The sequence below is a fragment of the Gymnogyps californianus genome, chromosome 16, assembly GCF_018139145.2.
Source record: "Gymnogyps californianus isolate 813 chromosome 16, ASM1813914v2, whole genome shotgun sequence".
In the NCBI taxonomy this organism is placed as follows: Eukaryota; Metazoa; Chordata; class Aves; order Accipitriformes; family Cathartidae; genus Gymnogyps; species Gymnogyps californianus.
Genome location: NC_059486.1, coordinates 6502537 through 6521706, shown reverse-complemented (window position 1 = coordinate 6521706; position 19170 = coordinate 6502537). Strand labels below are relative to the sequence as shown.

The following is a 19170-nucleotide window of genomic DNA, read 5'->3' as shown; positions in this document are numbered from 1 at the left end:
TATGAGCACTAGGCAGGAATCGAGCTCCACACCTGGGCAGATGCTGCTTCTCTGTAGCCCTACAGATCTGTGTGCCTTTACAGTAATGGGCCTGGCCATTCAAATGCCATCTGGGACTGGCCGGACAGATCTGACCATAGGACAGTGGAGAGTGCAGCATCACCAGATGTCACTTATCAGCCTCCCAGGCATCTGTAAAATGTGCAGAACTAAGCTCTGGGTTTCTAGCCTTGTCACCAGAGGCTCTCGCTACCCCCATCGCCTGGCAGCAGCCTCCTGCCAACTCCAGCTGGTCCCCTGGCCACAATAGCAGCCAAAGGCCAGCCAGGGAAGATTGCACAACCAGGCCTTGATCTGTATTTTCCACTGCTCAGCCAGCAAACCCCTCCTTTTTTCCAGCACAGCTGTTTTCCATCTCTGCTCAGGAAACATGCTCTGTTTTTGATTCCTGGGTCTTGCTTTATGAAGCAATCATGGGCAGGCTGTCTGGGTGGAACGGGTCACAAAGTGGCTGTGGGATAACTCTGGATTCTGAACGCCAACACAGAACAAAGGGGAGCTTTGCCAAGGCTCAGGTGAGCCTGGGGTCAGCACACAGACAGGCTACTGACGCAAGCACGAACGCAGGGTTTTCTTTCTCTGGGCCGTGGTCTTTGAAATCCCCCTTCCCTTTTCCTCTCCTGCCCGCTTGCCACAGCCTTTTCCTGGTTAGATCCACATTTCAGTAACAGCGGGTGCATGGGTGATGGTGTCACTTTTTTGCTACATCTTACTCACGCAAAACTCCCAGACCAAGGTGGCTGTCTCTTCTTAAGCCACCAGCCTTGTATGGCTAGGTTAATAAGCTGCCAGTTTGTCCCCTTCTAGGTGTTTTGGTTGACGGTATCACAACATGCAGCTGCGGCTTGGCAACTTGTAGCCCTGCCATTAAAGACACTTAGCCCACAGCACAAGCAGAGGATGGTGGGGTGGCAGACAGTGGGTGGAAGCCCAGGATGAAGCGCAGATCCGGATGTGCTCCATTCAGGAACACCAGCAGCCAGAAACACCCTGGCATTGCACTTCTTGGCTCTCTCCCCAAAACACTGGAAATTAGCCAGCTCCCTGGTCATATCGACCTGGAAACTAGCTAGCTTCCTCAAGGGTTAAGGCATTAATGTTAACACCATCTATATTAAATAAAAATAATATGTGTGCAAAAAGGTCTGAGTTACAGCTGTTACAGGAGTCATACCTTGGCTTTTCTGAGTCTTTTACATGTGAAGTGTGGTCCTTTACAGCAAAGGCCTATAAAGTGTCTTTTAGGCTGGAATGGGTAGAAAGGGCAGTTACAATGAACAGCCTCGGAGCTCACAAAGGTGGGCTCTGGAGCAAGCTTTGAGATCACCAAGGGCAGAACAAATGGTGGAGGAGGCTGATCACTTTTTCGCTTCTTTTCTCCCAGAGGGGCAGAGCTAAAAACCAGCTGAGCACTGTCATCAAACTGCCTGGCTGTGCATCTAGGTAGAGGCAACAGACAGAAAAAAAGAAGGGAAGCAGAGTTATGCCTCCTTTTCTTTTACAAATTTACACTTGATGAGTTCCTGGTCACTCTAACTGGTTTAAGAGTGTCCACACAAAGGACTTACTGCCATAAGAGGAAGGATTCAAAAATCACTTAATTGAATCATTGCTGTCATCACACAAGCCACAGCCTGCAGCAGCGGCAGCATGTGGGCAGCAACTAGGGAATCTTCCGCTATAGCTACTTCTTTGCTTTTAGTGGGAGTCTTTGTTTCAGCACTGGGGGTGCAGGTGAGAACTGGAGGAGCGGAAGGAAAGCAAGCAGGGTTGGGTGTCTCTAGCAGTGCATTGCAGTCCTGCCTAACAGACAGATGTAGCCTGCTCTTCCAGTCTCAGGTCTCTTCTGAGCAGAGCGTGCCACTCACACCAGATTGTGCAATAGCAGTTTAGGATGTGTATAAACACTGGCGGGAAGGAGAGATGTCAGTCCTTGGTGTAAACTCTGACCTAGCCTGGCTTCAAGCCACCGATGGCAGTGCCAGGGCTTGTCACGCACTCACAGTGCACTCTACTCTTCCCGACAAGGTCTGTCAGGCTCCTCCTGTGCTTTGCTTTATATGTGTACACACAAAACAGTCTATGAGTGCTTTGTCCTGCTTCTTTCCTTCGAAGGCAGCAAAGGTGAGAGGGATCTCCATTATTTTAGAGAGCATTTAGCTTGATCTCCTGAACTCCTTACAAGATGGGTATCTTCCAAACCTGCTGACCACTGTGCATACTTTCTACAGAGGCATATTAACTTCCCTTGATTTGGTTGGAGTGCCTGCCTACTTCTCATTACACTGTTGCCCTGCACAGTACTGTTCTGCAAAGTATCACACTACAGAAGACCTCTGACCACAAAGTCCAGACCAGTTCCTGGTCCATAGCAAAACTGTAATACAAGTAAAACAACGATTTTCAGATGGATCACCCTTTCTGTCGGAGTCAGGTAGCCCAACAGTCGCTCATGCATGGTCTGTGGGGCACATCCTCCCAGCAGCATGGCCCTTTCACACCCTAGGAACCAGTGAAGCAACATTCTTGAGCAACAAAGGGAAGCATGACACAGTAGCACATAAAATGAACTTGTTAAACTTCTTCCACTGCCATGTTCTTTCTGCTGGGCTCTGATTTAACCTTATCTCCAACGCCAGTACCTTGCCTTTACCTTCATCCCCATTTTGTTAAGTAATTTTACAGTTTCATTTTCTTTTGCACAAGGCACTGTTAAAGAAGCTTAGGAAAAAGAAAGACTTGCTTTGTTTTGATGCCAAAGGTAAATTTTTTAATTTCTTTTTTTCCCTTTTCAGTTTTTCTAGTCTAAACAAGAGATGACATACCTTTTGAAAAGCAGCTTTCCTGGGGTTGCTTGTGCCCTGAAAACATAAACACCAGGAAACTCCAGTGCTTGAAAGAAGCCATAGAAGATCAGTCTGTAAATGTTTTTGCTGCACGTGGGGAGCTAGAAGACGGGCTAGATTCCATGCTCAGTGGCTTCAGTCTTCCCTAGAAATGACAATACACGAAAGTGTCAGCACTGAAACATAAGAGCAGACTAAAAGATGAGGCTTCTTTCCCTTTAACAAGATCTCTTGAACAACCTTCCTCAACATCTCAGTAGAGTTGACTCTACTGAGATATTCAGAAAGGTGATGCTTTCACAACCTGATCTCAAATTGTACAGTATACCAGTATAGGTAAGAAATCTCTTAATACTGCAAGAACAACAGTGCCAGAAGCACAAGCAAAGCTTCTCCAAGCCTTCTTAACAAATAGACCTCATCCTAAAAGTTTCTGTATTGGCTGGTTCTACCTGCCTCATTAAGCCTGGAGAAAGGACAGAATTAAAGTGCATTTCTTTTATATGAAGCAAAGCCTGGCACTGTCTGCTGCTGGAGAGCACTAAGTTCTTCAGACAGCCTTGAGGTGCCTGAAGGGAGGATCTCTGAACACATACAAAAACATGTGCGAGCAAACTATGAAGCCTGTTACAAAAGCCAGAGAGGTTTAAGCTGTGCTGCCCTTCAAAGAAGGCCTATTTTGAGCAGAATTAGGTAACATCCCATCCAAACCACAACTGCCCATGTCACTTAAGCTGATGGAACTGAACATGTATTAACCATGCAATGGGAGGGAAAATTTCAGAATGGGTCCTTTACATCTACAAGCCTTTGATCATTCATTTAGCCTTTTGTTCCTTGGTACCTGCTACAGCCAAAGCACTCCATCAGGCAGCCGAGGGGATGGCTGTTTTAGAAGTGTGCATAGCAATAAGGAGAGTTAGCAAAGCTATGTCAGGTTGCTCTAGGCCTTATCCAATTGAGTTCTGAAAATCTCCAAAGATGGAGATTTCATACACTTGCTGCGCTACCTGTTCCAGTGCTTAACCCACTCTCACTGCGAAATCTTTTTCCATATATCCAATTGGATAGGTAATTCAGTAGGCTGAGGGGTTTGTCTAAAATGCCAGCATTATACTTTCCTCCCTAACTTGATGTGTGGAGGCTCCAGGCCATCAGGAAAATCACACAGTGACAGCACTACAAAGGGAGTCTGCAATGTAATTATGTATGGGCACACAGGCTGGAGGGGCCCAGGGATCTGGAGATGACAAAAGACATGGTAACTGGCTGGGCCTCGTCTGTGTTTTTCAAGGCCTGTGCCAACTGTGCTGCCAACCATGTGTGCCATGCACATTAGGTAATGGTCTGGAAAAGCCTTCCCTCTAGAGGCATGTTCTGTGCTCATGGTCTTTGCTGCTATGCAGCCAGCCAGCTCTCCTTCCTCTTCCTTAGCTTTGTGAGCCTGGGACTTTGGAGGAGTCAGCCCATGTAAGGGCTGCAAGGAGCGATCATCCTCTTGTTCAACTCTTCAGCTTGTTAAGGAGTGGCACTGTGCAATGCTGACAGCAGAAGGGCACAGATCCTGAGCAGCAGGTGTGGTATGGCACAGAGTGAGAGAGGGCCTGAGGAGATCCATAATGCTGAGAGCAACAGATGTCCCTCTTTGTCCCTTAGGCAAGCTGAGCCTCGGTGACTTTATGTGCTTTTACAATTTAAGGTACAGGGAAATCCATATCTAGAAAGTGGCAATAGGAGGAATTCGGCTAATGCCACCATATCTGCATCCGCTCTGCTTTAAAGAGTACATAGGGCCTTGCTTTCCTCTAACAAATGGGTAAAGGGAGAGGCCAGGGACTGGACGTGTATTCAGTTTATTCTCCTGGCTTTGAAAGGCTTAGTTATAGTAGGGCTAAGAGCCAAATTCAACTCTGTCTTGAGCGGTTCCTTCTCCTCCCCCACTAAAGAATGATCTTTAAGCTCTGGACCCTCATCTCCACCCAAAATGACTGCCCTGATTTATTTTATGCTTTTTTGTTGTTTCCTTTTAAATCACTCTTAAGCTAAGCTTTTGTTTGCCAAGTTTTCAGCCTGGAGCAAGTTTTTACAGTCGAATTATAACCTCCTCTCCTTCCCCTTGAAAAAGAGGTGTTTTTCTGGATATGCTGCTGTCCCACCCATTACTCACCTTGCTGCTGGGAGGCAGGGGAGATGACAAGCTTTTTAAATATCAGCATCTCAAAGCTCAGTGTTGCAGGCATGGGCACACATCTGGTTAAACCATTTCCCTCATATCTTGGCTCAAAATCCTTGGCTGAGACATCTCATGGCAGTAGACGTGTCCAGGGAGCTGAGAGGGAGGGAATAAAGGAGACAAAGTGGTTAGGTTTCTCAGAAAGGGAATGGTTGTGGGCTGGAATATAAAGAAATGCCAGGACTGGAGAGTCTGCTCTCTCAGCACGTTACAGGGTTTTGACTCTTCAGGGCAGCGTGACGCCAACCCACACTTGAGAAGCCCCCTCTAAAGCACAGGCTGCAAAAAGCAGAAGACAGCTGAGGCCAGTGCCTTCCACTTAAGGGACAAATGGGAGACGGTCTGAAAAGGTACTATGATCTGGAGCCTCAGAGGGACTTGGACACTTCTTTTCCTCAGGGATTTCAGTTTCCCCACTTAGAACCCAATGAAAGCCTGAAAATCCCTGCTCAGCTGCCAGTGAATTCCCAACGCCGATTTTGAAGCCAAGAAGGTTCTGGAGAAGACGTTTCAAAGCAAGCAACCTCATCTCCCCAACTGCCTGCTTTTCCAGTGGGATCCAGTCCCTCGTGCTTACTCAGAGTGTGCCTAAAAATGTTATCTGTGGCCTGGGACAGGGTGTGGGAGGGCGCAAACAGGAGGGGAATAAGACACATTTGGTGGGGAATTCCCTATGGATGTGTCAGATCAGGATTGAAAGTCCTTCACTGGATTAGAGATGTTTCTTGTACAGGAACTGATGCCCAAATTACTCTGCGTTACAACCTTTTATTATTTTTATCAACTTATTTCCCCTCCTCCCAAAAGATCAGTTAACAAGCAATGGTTGCCTCTCCCACACCAGGCAGATTGCCTGCCTTTCCACCACACTCCCTCTCCTAACGAATTGCTCCATATTAGGAGCCACCACAGCATATAATGACATTTTTACACACGTTGACACTGGCAGCAAGTTATATGATTGCTAGGCTTTAAACTAGTCAGTGCACAGGTCTTCTAGAAAGGCTATTGACTGGGAAGGAGAACAACCAGCATTCAGCACAACAAAAAGGCCAATTCTGATATTGACCTTCTCTGCAAAGAGGGGAGCTGGACCCAGGGCTAACTCTGAACTTGGTGACATCATCAGATGTGAAAAGCCACACAAGATGGTGCATCTCATGTTCTGAGAAGGTCCAAGGGTAAGAAAACCACAGGGTAAAAGGGATCTCTGTTGCTTTCCCGTGAGTTAGGATCTAAGTGAGGGAAAGCAAGAGGAGCTTCTTCCTACAGGCAAGCTCTCAGCGGCATATGAACTCTCACTGTCCAGGGAGTCACAGAAACTGAGGACAGAAAGGGACCTTCTGGTCCAGCCATCTCCTTGCTCAAAGGCAGGTCAGCTCAGTCTGCCATCCTTGACTGAAATTTTTATACATATAAAATATGTTTTAAATATTTCCTTCACAGACCCCACAGTCACCTTTGCACTTTATTCCAGGGCTTCATTAGCTTTACTGCTATAAAGATTTTTTTCCTAATGTCTTGCTGTAGTTAAAAACCTTGAAATTTTGTTCTATATGCCCTGGATATGGAGAACAAATTATACCCATTCTCCTTGTATTACTTGTATTGTCCCTCCAGCCCTTTACTACTTCATGACGTTATCACATTTCTCCTTCATTCTTCTTGTTTAAGAGCCTCAGGCTCTCTCAGCTCTCCTCTTCTAGACCTCCTAGATCCTCTTCTCATACCTTAAGGCAAATGCCAAGCTTGCTATCTTAGCAGAGAATGGCATAGCCCCACGCTTTGGGGGCAGGGACTGAAGTGTAGCTACATGCCAGATTGTCTCAAATAAGTGAGCCAGCTTAAAAATTTCTTCTTTCCACTGGCTTTGCTGCGGTACTACAGTTCACCTCTTTCCCCAGCTGTGATTATCAATTAGTCTGCAGGCTATGTTCCAGCACAGCCTGGAAAAAAACCAACTTTAAAAAAAAATAAAATATGGAGAGCTGTTTTTAACTGGGATATTTCCAGGGATCTATGAGAAATTCTGAAGCTAGTTTCACCTCCCAAGCCAACTTATCTCAACTACCCTCTAAGAGGTATTTTGCAAGCATAGTTACAGAATCACAGAACCTCTGAGGTTAGAGGCACCTGTGGAGATCATCTAGTCCAACCCCTTGCTCAAGGCAGAGTCAACTATAGCAGGTTGCCCAGGACATGTCCAGTTGGGTTTTGAATTATGTCTGAGGATGGAGACTCCACAGCCTCTCTGGGCAACCTGTTCCTATGTTCAAACACCCTTGCAGCAGAAATCACTAAGAAGCGTCTGGCTCCATCCTCTTTATTCCCTCCCATCAAGTATTTACACACATCAGCTAATCATATCTAACTCCAAACACCTGCTCTTTTCTCTCCTCCACACATCTTTTCCCATTAATACTTGCTCTGGTCAGTAAAGCAGATTCCAGTTTTAGGGAGCTGCCAGGGTGACACACACAGCTAACAACCGCTCAGGTGTGCCCAAGTGTTTGTTTGCTCCTGTTCCGATTCTATCTATATGACCAAACCCTGTTGTACTTCACAGTGACGAAGAAACAAGGACGCAGGCAACACAGGTATCAAAGCCAGCATCACAAGACAGGGACGAAGAACTGCTCTACTCATCTTCTGTATCACAATCTTGACATTTATTAAAAAAAGCCGACATCACCACCACCACCATCATGTCTAGAAGTCTGCAAGGCGATAAATACTTAAAAGCCCATATGTAAGGAATCTTGTGATGCCTGCCTGAATCTGCAGGCAGCCTGAGAAGCATGAATAGTTGTCACTTATCTCAACACAAGACAACTAAGAACCACAGTTCTGGAAAGGGTAGGAAAGAATAAGAGAGCAGCAGCCCAGTATCTTTCCCAAAATACTGGCTTTCTTACCCAGCCTCCAAACTACTATCCCGGCTTTTCCAGGGAAGGGGATAGAGAAAGAAACTCTGCTCCTCCCTCCGCTCTCAGTGGTGTGCCAAGATCTGAAATTGCATTAATTTGACCTTGCCAGACTTTTCAAGGAAACAATTACATGGGTCTCTGCCCTTGGGACTTTACATTCAAAGTCTCCAACCTTTCGAAGATGTATGCACTTGCTTGGCTTATAGCTGCTCATATCAACATGACATGAATGAGTTACAGGCAAAGAAGAAGGGCTGGGACATGCATACTCTTGCAAGGGTTGTCAGAGAGCAGAAGACAATCACAAATCTTTCCCTCTCCACCAGGTGAAAAACTTTACAAACCATGGACGCTTGTGACCTTCCCCCTTGTCTAAAGCCTGATTTTTCCCTGGAATATTTGCCTTTCCTATATTTCCTCTCAGTAATGATCTAATCAAGTAGAATTCTTCTGGTATTAATCAGATGAGCCGGGGAGCACTTTGTGGTTAATATTATCAATGGGGATGTCAGAAAGGCTTTGACAGGATTACCCTTGGAATTTGCCATTTATTAACTAGGCCATTAGCTAAAATGGCACAGCTGGGGTGGGGCTGGTTTTGCTTTGCACATGGGAGATGGCTTGCTGAGGGTGGGGAAGCTGAGGGTGGTGGAGTTCTGTCTCCATCTGATTCAGAGATCTCGAACAGCTGCCCTGGCAGCCCTAAGATATCTTTCCCCATCTGTGTGTCTTTCCTTGCTTTCATCATCTCTTCCCATTATTGGGAAACCATCACAAATCAAGCTGCAGACTGAGCTAGGAGAGCTTGCACCACCAAGCGTAGGCTTGTGGTCCTGACCCAGGGAGGACGGGAACAAAACCCCGCTGTTACAGGCTGTTCTGCTATGGGAGGCCAGAGATAAACGCTCCAAGCCCCTAGCCCAGGGCACCAGGAAGGAGAAACCAGGTTTAGAAATAGAGGCGTATTAGACTTGCAGAAGCAGCTGGGATACAAAGTAGGCACACGCAAAAAGTTTAGGCAAGAGAGGGAAACAAACAAAAATATTTGTTTTCTCTCCTTGAAATTTAGTGCTGCTGTTCGCCCAGCACAGACAGAGGGATAAACATGGTCACGTAATGGAAGAATACAATCAAACATTAAAGAGGAAACAAATGTAAAAATATAGCTGCAACATATTTCCCCTCCAAGCAGGTTTCTATCCCAAATTCCAGAGGCGCTAGGCATCATTTGCTGTGCTCCAGACAACTTTGCGCGGGCTATTGCTGGAGGGAACTTTTGCAAACTTCAGTCTCCAAGATCACTGCACCAGAGAAGAGACAGACAGAGGCACCCAGCACCAAAAGTGGCTGGGCTGTGAAGCAAAGGGCCAAAAAGTGAAAGAAACTCCCCTAACACATCGCAGGACATGTCTTTATTCATTCCTTATTCAGGCAGGAGCAGGGAAATAAAACAAGACCTCTATTCAGTGCTATTTTTCTTGGTAGCACACCTCAGAAAAGACAGCAGGGATTCCCTCTGCACTGCTAGTTCTGCAGGATGAATCCCACGCGATGGCACTGGTTTCCTTGCAGAAAAGGGGTCTCTAATCCTCGGGAGCAGGGAGCTCCAGAGCAGAGATTCTGGGGAGAGGACAACAGGCGCTGCTCAGGACAGACAGGAGGCAGTGTCTGGGGAGTCTAAGGTGAATGTAGCCCCGACAGTGGCCAAGCTTGAAAGCTGCCTCTAAATAGCATCTCCTGCTACCACTGCCAGAGACAAAACCCTTGGCTGGACAGAACCAGCCCACTGGTGTGGCCCAGCAAGGCAATTTTTACATTCTTACAAACCCCAGAATCACAAAGGCATTGACTGAGAGCTTTTAGCACCTCTCAAAGTTTGTGCACTGCAGTAGCTGTCACTGCATTCAGACACCCCACAGCATTTATTCGTCATGAGTAAGTCAGTGGAGTAACTGGACTCAGCATGGAGCGGAACTGGGCCCTCGCAGAGCGTTTAGACAGGTGAAAGAAACGTTGCTCTTCTTGGACAGAGCACTGAATACAGAAAGGGAAAAAATGGCACTTGTTTCTAAATCCTGTCCTGCCTGGTCAGCTAAAGAAATAATTAGCACTAGAATCCAAAATGCTGCAGGCAGGAACAAAAGCACATCCAACCCACAGAGTCTCCTCTGCTTCGATACACACAGAGAACATATTTATGTAATTCCATCCACTCTCACTTGAAATGTGGCACTTACGCATAGAAAGGCCTGCAAAAGGAGGCCCTTGAAATCTCAGTAAAATTTGTAAAATGGATTTCCTAGATCATAAACCAAGATCTTGCATCAGCCCTTTACCATTTATTCAGCACGAATAGAATTAACTGAAAATTCAACAGCTACTCCATAAGTTCTCACGTTGCCTATGGAAAAACCTATCAACTCATGTCTCAAAGTCCAGGTGTGAAATTCCTATTTCTCAATTTGTTCCAGCAATTGCTCTGATGAGGGAACATCCCAGGAAAAGGTAGTTCTTCACCAGGTACTTTTCAGAAGCCTGTCTCCGAACCCAAATTCCCTATGCCAATATCATCTTCTTCACCTTAAGTAGATCACTTAGTGTTCATTTAGAAAGAAGGTTATGGGTTCTCCTTGAGGCAGCTTGCTCCAAAGAGGTCCACCCAAAAGATAAATGAAAAGCCCAAAAAATGTCAACTTAAAATAGAGACTGAACCTAGCAAAACTGCTGCTGATATTCGGGAGCAGAAACCACATGCCTCTTGCCTGAACAATTTCCAAACCATAAATGATGTTTAATGTGGAAAAAGTCATAAATGTACAAAAGTTACTTCTAAAACCAAAAACACAGAGTTTCTTACTTACGGCTTTGATGAATGAAGTGTTTTGTATTCTGGCGTCACGCTTGGCACTCTAAAGAACCTTTCTGCTAGGTGGAAATTAATGGCGCTGCATGTCAGCATGTCCACTGGCTTTGCAGCAGACTGGAGAGTGCCCTTCAAGATCCTAACACAGACAATTTCTGTTGACTGCTCAGCAAGATGGAATATGTTCTCCTTCCACCAGTGGTATATCACAAGAAAGGGTTAAATGATACTAAAAGGACTTTAAATGTTGCTGTGCGTTATGTTCTTTTGTACTCTCAGTTCCTACCTGTCTTTCAGCTACTGTCCAATTCAGCAAGAGACAATGCGTGAATAAATCATGCACAAAGCGGCTCACATAAAGCAAAGCAGATTAAGGTATTTCAAAAGGACACAGGAATTAAGGAAACGATGCTCTAGTCTCCTATCTGTTACTGTTGATTTGCAGACACTTCCAAGTATGTTTCAAAACTATATTTAAAATTAAGGTTTTAAAGTAAACAGTTTGCACTGGGTGCCAAGATTGCTTTAATGCCAAAATAGAAAACTCTGTCTGCCTGGCACATGCATCACTTTCCAAGCAGGAAATCCAACAAAGCGTTTAATACAACAGACATCATTTGATAGTCTCAACTAAGACGCCTACTTGGCACTGGCAGTAACCAGTCTTCCATCAACTGCATCCAAAAATGATGCTTGCCTAACTCGTTATCATGCAAAACATTAATGGGAGTATCTTCCTCTTTTGAAGTCCATTGGAACTGGAAACATAGGCTGAAAATGCCTGGTACACAACCATGCAGAACATCTGAGAACCACCCTTCCGAGACGGAAGCAGACAGAATAACATCGGAAAGCAGAGCTTCCCAGCCTTTTCTGTACTGTGAGTGACATCATGTACACACTGGGGGAATCCCTATGGGATCTACAGCCATGGGGAACACAGGGAAGCAAAGCTAAAAACTATTTTATGGAAGAGGCTTGCTGGAAGAGGTCAGCAAGCCTGTAGCTGCCCTGTCAATTCTCTGAAGACAACCAGTGGCTAGTCAGCAGACCACAGTTTTGAGTGCTGCTATCTGAGCTGTTTTCTTTTTTCCCTACCACTAGTTACTTTTCACATTATGTAATCCCAAACTTTCGTACAAGGATCTTTTTCTCTTCTTGCACCAGTGAGAGGCACGGGGTCTTCACCTGGTGTGAAACAGAGCTATATTAACTCCTTCACTTGCAAAAGGCAGTGTCAATTAGAAAAAGCAGTGATGGGTAGTATAAAAGCCGCTACAAACATGCACGTATTTTTGCTTATAAACATATATATGACACCAGATCCTCAGGACAAACAGTCTTACTATCAACACTTGAAGATTCATAGTTTTCCTAGGCAAAAGCGGTCTGTTGAAAGAAATTCATAGCTGAAAATATTACATCACCATACGATTTGTTTAAGCACACTCCTCAGTGATCTTCTGAAGCCTTGCCCCTACTCAGAGAAAAGGCATGCTACCTACCAATGGATCTTTCTGAGCAGGTCCTGATAGTTGTTTTCATAATTTCTAACAACCAGTGACTCAGTTTTCCTTTTTTCCTCCTGCACCTCACTCAGTGAATTAAACAGGCTGTCAGTGGCTCAAGGCCAAGTCTGGCCCTCTCACTCTGACAGCACGCTTTAATTTTGCTGTTCAAGCACTTCTTCTGGGACAGGTGCCCAGTAAGTGCTTTAGAAACCAGTGTTTACTATTCACAAGAGGAAGAATTTCAGGAAAAATACCATCATAATATCCATGACAGGTTTTTTTTTTAATCACTCTTGTTACAGCCATGCACTTTTGGCATGCCAGCCTTCTGAAATGCGCCTCTTTTGGAGTCCAGCCCACTCTAGATTGCAGTTTTCTGTGCACCTGGAGTGAACATTGCCTCAGGTCTGGTAGCATCCAGATCCATGGAAGTGTTCTCCCTGGGACACTGGGAAGCAGTGATTAACAGCCTCCTTAAAGCCAGGTACTTAGAACTAAAGTATGTCAGAGGAAATATATTCCTTAACTTACCCACTGTAGCATACCTGGTCTTTCCTTAAGGCTGAAACTGGAAAGACCCAAATTCTGTGTGTCTCAGCAGACACCTAATTCCTGAACAGGCAACAGAGTTGAGTGTCCCCCCTAACAGTTCATGAAGTTCTCTCTCTCTCTTTTTCACTGTCAGTATATTTTGCTATTTGACTTCTAACGAGTTTCCTCCCCAACATAAGCAACTTCTACACCATATTAGTGGCTGGTGCAGCTAGGTCAGAGCCTGTACACACAGCAAAGTGTCATATACCAGATGCAGAAGGAATTAGCTTGAGTTCCATGTGCATGATGAGGCATTCTTCGTCAGTGGTAGTTTTGTTTTACTCTCTTGCTCATTATTGAATGCTGCTCCTGCTTCTTATCCATTTGCAATGTGCCTATGTCTTTAGAGCTTCTGTACAGCCCCCAGCAATCCAGGCATTGCTCCCATGCTCCAACCTGGTTCTTGCCTGTAATTACCATTCCTGTTTTTCCTATCCTTTTCCCAAAAGGCTGAGGCACCTTTTCCTCTTTGCTTTTTCTCAGCTATCATATGTGTTTTCCTCACACCTACTCAAAATTCACCACCATAACAATCCAACATGCCACCACTATCTGTGTCACAGCAACAATCTCTGAGCAGTCATTCCTGGAGCTGCTATGGAGACACAAGCATTGCTGAAAAAGAGTTTTCTGCGCAACTCATGGCTCCTCACCTGCAGCCTGGGGGCACACCACCTGAAGCTGCTATCACAATGCCCTGTTCCCTATCTCATTAAGGGCAGAAGGTAAATTGCAATCTTTATTCCTCAGCATGGAGCACAGAAGTATCCTGAATAAACTTCTTTTTTTTCCAACATGCTCATTTCTTTTGGAGACTACTTCCAAACTTGATTTAAAAAATGGTTAGGAATGAAGAATACAGCGGTACATTATTCAAATGGATGAAGATCCTCACCATTGTAATGCTGCACCCTCTTTCTCACCTAAAATTACTGAGCTTCAGCTTTTAACCACTGAACACTTTTTTTTTTGCCCTAGTTAGAAAACTCCATTATCAAAGCTGCACTCTAAACAAGTACCAAGAGATTACAGTAAGACCTCCCTTCTTTTCAGTAAATTAAACATATTGTTAAATGGGGTGCTAAAATTTATTCTGAGTTATCAAATGCATAAGTCTCCAGCTCAAAACACATAGACCAAGGGACAAGAAGTGTTGATACAGCTTTGAGTCAATGGAAACATTGGGATTATTTCTACCAGCATTGGTAAGAGCACAGCCAGGTTATAATGCAATAGAGACACTCCTGAACCCCAAATTCCTCTAAAGAAGGAAACAGTCCTTAGACCAGGCTTGAAGCTTTCTAGTGAAGAGACACAAAAGTTTGTCCTGTTGCCACACAGACTTTGTTTGGTGACTAAGTATGCCTGAGTATCTTGTTAACATGCCCTACGATCTTGAAAGCTGACCCTTTGCAATAAGAAGTGTGACAAAGAAACAAGCTGTTGAATGGGGGAAAAAAAGGCTGTATGCCCCAAGCACTGTAACCCGAATAAAGGTGCTTTCTAAAGGAACAAAGATGCTTGTACACAGGTGCCTGCTACAATTGCTGCTCCTTGAGTCAGTGGGTAAAGTGCAAGACAGCAACACTGTTGGGAATTGGGCAGCATGGGATTTTGAAGCAGAGACTGGTCTGCTTAGCCTCTCGATGTCACAACAGTTCCTGAAAATTTCTGAGTTCCAGGAGAGCTGCCCGACTTCCTCTGAGCTGCTGCCTCCGAGCTGCATTCGCAACACTGGCGGCCTGTGTATTTCAGGAATGTGAAAAACTGGCACAGTGAGCTCTATGATTCAGCCAAGATGATGTGTTGGGACATGACTGAAGTTAATTAAAAGGAGCTTAAGACAGACAGACAAAAAAAAAGAGTTTGCAAGACTTCTTAAAGAGCCAATTAATTATTATTTGTGGCTGCACACGCCAGCTGGGCCACAACATGGAATCTCCCCAGCCCTTACCACTCACCTCAGAGCCTTTATACAATGCCAAAGAAAACCCATATGCAGGTCAGCCTTCAGGAGCTCTGGGCCAAACTCCCTGCACTGGAGCTGGGTAGAACTTTACTGAAATCAGCAGAATGACATCGTTTACACCCACAGATTTATGCTAGGTCTTAATGGTGGACACAGAAGCAAGAAATGAACAATATCTTGGTTGACATGTAAAAAAGCATGGGCTACTGCAGAGCAGGATGACCCAGTGACAATCGTCTTTGTGTGCATGGACCGGAAAAAGAAGGACAGGCTCCGCCTGGAGTCAGGGTGGGGGAAGAGAGAATAAATGTGAATAATTTCATCCTCTCTACTGCATGATAGTGATCATTTTCAGAGCTGCACGAGGCACCCACACTAAAAGAAGCATAGTTTCCCAGAACACATTTCCAGACTAGTTTCCTATAAGGAATTCATTGCCTCTGTAGCAATGCCCTAAGACTCTAAATTCCTCTAAATTCCCAAAGACTGAATTCCAAGTCCTGAGTCTATGGCCCCAAACCCTTCACTACCTCCCCAAGGACAGCAAAGCAATGCTCACATGCATGAGCAACCTCCTCACTTCCAATTCTTCTACACATTCAGCCAGCACTGTCCCAGAGGGACAGCTGAGCAAAGACAGGAGTGGGTCTTGCCATAGACCAGCCTGGCTGGGAACTCGGAGCCACGTCCATTGCACGAAGACAGAAGTGTCAGAGCCACCCACGGGCTGAGCAGGCTGCCCGACCAACGCTTAACAACATTTGCACTTTTCCTGCTCAAGAGGAACAGACCCTACTACGCCCTGTCAGTAACCGACACGTATGTTTAACAGGAGGCTGCAAATTTTAACAAAGGGAACTTTTTACTTTGGCTCCCTGTCATTTCAGTGGCTTATGGCGATTACAGCTTACAAGGCTCCTGTGTGCGTGTGACTGGCATGGCTGCTCCCCCGGCCAGGGCGAGGAGCCTCCTACCGCTGCAGGCCCCACACCTGCTCGCACAGCCCTACCTGCACGTATACCTTGGCAGCCCCTGTGGCATTTGCTGGGGTGGGGGTGGGAAGACCATGGTGTCATTTACACACAGGTTGAGCAAACCAGGTGCAATCAGTTTGGGTTTGGCTGAAGAATCCTCCACCCTTCTCAAGCTATTTAACCCCTGCAGTGCCAAACCTTTATGCATGTCCAGGGCAGTGACAGCATTAGTCTGCAGAGAAGAAATCTTTAGGTCAATCATCACTCCCAGATTGCCAAAGGCACCACAGGAAGAACAGGTCATATTAAAGATCCATTGCCTAAAAACAGATAGCCAGTGCTCCAGCTACTGTACTCTGAAAATTATTTTAACCAAAGCAATGAAAACACATAGTAAATATCATAAAACCAACTGTCACCTGAAAATGGTTTCATTGCCCTTCTGCTACCTGGCCTTGGACAAGCTGTAATGATGCTTGAAAACCCTTTGAAGAGCACAGCATAGGGATCAACGTGTTGCAGGTGCAATGGGCAAGAAGATGGCAACCTACCCACTCCTCTCCAGAGGCTGCAGTAGCTCTTCTGGTGCTGCCCTGGTAAGTGCGGATGGCCAGCACAGAGAACCTTAGGAATGGTTCCCTGCTTCAGCCTTGAGACCCAGTGTTTGGTTAGTCACTGTGCAGGTTATGTTCAGAAAATGACCTGAAGGGTATATCTTCTATACAGCTTTGAAAACACAGCACCTACTGCACACAGCAGCATATACACTGGAGCATAAGTAAACTGTGGCACTTCTGAGCAGCACATACCCCAAAAGCAGTTCACATGTAGCTCAGATAACTTACAGCAAGGAGGCTGCAGTGGTACAAGGACTGCTGGGCAACCCAAGCCTTCAGTACTGGGAAGCAGTGCAGCAATACCACTGCACCGTCCTTGGACACAGCTACGTGTTCAGTCCAGCTCTATCCCACAGTAGAGAGGCAAGACCCCTGGGACCCACGGTCTGAAAATAGCTCCCTGGAACACCCACCTTTTGCCTTCCCACCGAGCTCTCTGGTTTGTGGGGTATACATCTTGTGGCTCTCTGACACAGGAAGATTTTGATATGCAGTTTGTAGGGGCTGGACAATTATCCCTCCCTGAGCTCAGGGGTCCGTAAAGTCAACTAAGGGCTGCTTACTCCCAGTCTGTTATGTTGCTCAAAATTAGTATTATCACGACAAAACCTTAAGATGGAAACCCATATGGGAAATTGCTGACTGCAGATCACTCAGGCTGAGGGGAACATGTTTGCTGAAAGGCCTGGAAGAGCAGATTTTATTTTTCTATCTCCAGTTGTTCTTCTAACGCTTTCACAAAGGGCTGAAGAAAATGGGGAGGGACTTGAGGGGAAGTCCCGACTGAAAGTAGCTTAACACCTTGCTGGATCCTCGCCAAACACAGTTTCAAATTAACAACTCCAAACAAGCAGGAAAATGCTTCTCTCGACCCCCGGGGGGTCAGTGCAACACCCAAGCACAGGCACAAGGCAGAGCTCAGATTTGACACAAAAAGACAGGGTTGCTCACCTCTCTTGGGGGCTGAAGCCCAGAGAAAGGGGCACTGCTTCCAGGAGGGGACAAAGCCTGCAAACCCCACAACAAAGGCCACTTTTCAGCAGCACATAAAAGAAGGAGGGCCTGGCTCTGCCCCTCCAGCCAGACCCCACCCCTCGCAGCGAGGAGGCCTTCGCCCTAGCGCCAGCCAAATCTAATCAAGTCTGACATACAAGACAACGAGGACAGCCACTTGCCTTAGGCATCCCCCGCCTCTCCTCCTCACCCACAGGCCTCCTCCCGACCCACACAGGCGCTGCCTTACTGGAAGAGCTCACGCCAGCCCCACCGCACCATCCCTGCCTCCTACGGCAGCCTGCTCCTGAGCCCGGCTCCCAGCCATTACCCGCCTCTGGTCAGACATGCAGCAGCCCACAGCCCCGCCAGCCCCTGGGAGGATGAGGTGAACCCCCTTCCTCCCACCAGCCTGGAGGGCCCCCACGACCTCTGCTGCACCAATGCAATAGCTCTGCTAATGTGGGGGGAGAGGCGGCCCGTGGCCCTGCTGTAGTGGGGCATGAGCCCTTCCCTGCTTGCAGCCATGACTGAGGTTCCCTTTCCGTAACACCCTCCCTACTGGCACCCATCAACGGGTGCTATGTACCTGGCGGAGTCCTTGCCACCCAGTCCTTACAGTTTAAAGCACAGCCCAGAGTTGATTAAAGTACACAGGAACTGGTCCAGATCCTCAACAATACAAGTTTCCCTTCAGATAGGAGAAAAAAACCCCCAAAACTGTAAGAGTTCATTTAAGCATTGCTGGGACAAACAAGCAAGTGCTGAAGGTAGAAAGCAGCTCAAAGCAGTCAGACCTGTCTCATAATAGCAGGGAAGGCTGAATATTTCCTAAAATTGCCCCTCCTGCATTACGTACTCCACTGCTCAGGTCAGGGCTCAGTACGCTCCAGAGCGGGCAAGAATCTAGGAAGGAAAGCTGAATAAGCATTGCTTTAAAGGGAGGAGGCAGGAATTCACAAAAGTGAAGAGGAGGAGGAGGAGGAGAGCGCACAGGCTGTTTTTAGAAGTACTGGCACCACCTTAGTCTGCAGCAGCCAGGAAACTGGTTGGAAGTCCCACAACTTGAGCAAGACACCCAGACCTGGAAGCCAGAAAAGGAAGGGACTTGGCAGAAATTCCTCTGCAAAGTGAGGAATCATTTCTGCAGCAGAATATTCAGCTTGGCCTCGCTGAAACGAACCCTGCCAGATACCTGATCACGCCACCAGTATATTAGCACTCCACTCCCTTGCTGTAATATAGCCATGAATCTTCTTCATCCACTTCTATCTTCCATTTGATCTTTTTTAGACAGCTTCCCTCTAACCCCAGTCTTCCTGCACTGCCCTGGGGCCATCACAGTGCTCTCTGTACCAAGAGCAGCCTGTGTCCCATCCCCCTGGCTTCCAGCTGCCCACCCTTATTCCTCCCACACTTGCCCTTTGGGCACTGTTGTCCCACCCCCTCCTTTGAGAGGCTATGGCTCATAGCACATGGAAGGGTGAAAACCACCGCTCTGGTCTTCCTAGGGTTAAAGACAAAGAGGCCAAGCATCAAAGAGCCAACTTGGGGAAATTTTGGCACCATGCAGGAAGCTGAGA

The 19170-nt window shown here is 46.4% G+C and overlaps 1 long non-coding RNA gene across 1 annotated transcript in view; it reads right to left on the bottom strand.

Moving 5' to 3' along the window:
- Nucleotides 1–2909: 2909 nt before the first annotated feature.
- LOC127023089 (uncharacterized) overlaps nt 2910–19170 on the bottom strand; it is a 93225-nt gene continuing 76964 nt past the window's right edge. The window contains exons 2-3 of the long non-coding RNA XR_007767398.1: nt 5074–5235; nt 2910–3051 (exon numbers count right to left, since the gene is read on the bottom strand). This is a non-coding gene — a long non-coding RNA (uncharacterized LOC127023089). The remainder of the gene's footprint in view (nt 3052–5073; nt 5236–19170) is intronic.